We start from the raw sequence: 2,011 nt of genomic DNA on the forward strand, positions 1-2,011 counted from the left end.
GGATGAAATGCAATACTAAAATGTAACTGAGTACCCAAAGCTTCTTTCAATTTGTTCCAGAATCGAGATGTAAATCGAGGATCTTTATCAAAATAATGGAGGCAGGTACTCCATGAAATCTGACAATCTCAGAAATATATAATTCAGCCAACCTATCCAAGGAATAATCCATACGTACTGGAATAAAGTGTGGGGACTTTGTCAACCGATCAACAATTAACCAAATGACATCTTTCTTCTTTGGAGATAAGGGTAATCCTGTTACAAAGTCTATAGTAATTCTTTCCCATTTCCATTCCGGTATCATAACCGACTGTAATAGTCCAGAGGGCAACTGATGTTCAGCTTTTACTTGCTGACATATAAAACACTTAGATACGAACTCAGAAATATCTCGTTTCATTCTTGGCCACCATTATATCTTTTTCAAATCATTATACATTTTATTATTACCAGGATGTATAGACATGTTACCATTATGAGCTTCATTTAAAATCTTCTGTATCAGTTTTAAAATTTTTGGTACACATACTCTACCTCTGAATAACAAACAACCATTAGCCCCGATCTGAAATTCTGAGTCAGGAGTCGATTCGCTTTATACCCATTTTGTTTGCAACATTCTATCATTTTTCTAAGCTTCAGAGATCTGTTGCAAAAACATTAGTCTAGCTTTTAACTCAACTATGATTGAACCATCATCAGACAACAAAAATCAGGTGTTCATTGCTCGAAAAGTATACAGGGATTTTCTAATCAAAGCATCAGCTACTACATTGGCTTTTCCCAGATGGTAGTCAATAATAAGATCATAATCTTTCAATAACTCAAGCCATAAACGCTGTCTCAAATTCAAATCTTTCTGTGACATCAAGTATTTTAGACTTTTATGATCGGTGAATATGTGACATTTTTCACCAAATAAGTAATGCCGCCAGATTTTCAATGCAAACACTGTGGCCTCTAATTCAAGATCGTGTGTTGGGTAGTTCTTTTCATGTGGCTTTAGCTGTCGTGAAGCATATGCTACTACTTTACTATCTTGTATCAAAACACAGCCTAAACCATGCAATGACGCATCACTGTAAACTATAAATTCCTTACCGATTCTGGCTGAACTAATACTAGAGCTTCTGTCAATAAAGCTTTTAATCTGTCAAAACTCTGCTGATATTTATCAGTCCACTCAAATTTTGCATTTTTTTGTAGCAGACAAGTCATTGAAGAAGCTATCATTGAAAAACTTTTTACAAATCTCCGATAATAACCAGCTAGTCCTAAAAAACTTCGGACTTCAGACACATTCTTCGATGGCTTCCAATTAACAATGGAAAAAATTTTATTTGGGTCTACTCTGACACCTTTAGTAGATACTATATGCCCAAGAAAAATAACTTCTTGTAGCCAAAATTCACATTTACTGAATTTGGCATACAATTGTTTCTGTCACAAAGTTTGCAACACTATTCTCAAGTGTTCAGCATGTTCATTTTCATCCCGAGAGTAAACCAAAATATCGTCTATAAATACCACCACAAACCTATCCAAATACGGGCTGAAAATTCTATTCATCCAATCCACAAACACTGTAGATGCATTTGTCAAGTCGAACGGCATCACAAGAAACTCATAGTATCCATACCTGGTTCTAAAAGCTGTCTTTAGAACATCCGATTCTTTTACCCATAGTTAATAATAACCAGAACAGAGATCAATCTTTGAAAATATAGTGGCACATTTTAACAGGTCAAATAAGTCATCGATTCGAGGCAATGGATACTTTTTCTTTATTGTAACTTTGTTGAGCTGTCTGTAATCAATCCACAGCCTCAACGTTCCATCCTTTTTCTTTACAAATAGAACTGGAGCACCCCAAGGTGAGAAACTAGGTTGAGCAAAACCTCTGTCAAACAATTCTTGCAACTGTACTTTCAGCTCTTTCAATTCAGTAGGAGCCATTCTGTAAGGTGCTATGGATGTCGGTGTCATTCCCGGAACAAGATCTATAGAG

The sequence above is a fragment of the Gossypium hirsutum genome, chromosome A11 (assembly GCF_007990345.1).
Source record: "Gossypium hirsutum isolate 1008001.06 chromosome A11, Gossypium_hirsutum_v2.1, whole genome shotgun sequence".
In the NCBI taxonomy this organism is placed as follows: Eukaryota; Viridiplantae; Streptophyta; class Magnoliopsida; order Malvales; family Malvaceae; genus Gossypium; species Gossypium hirsutum.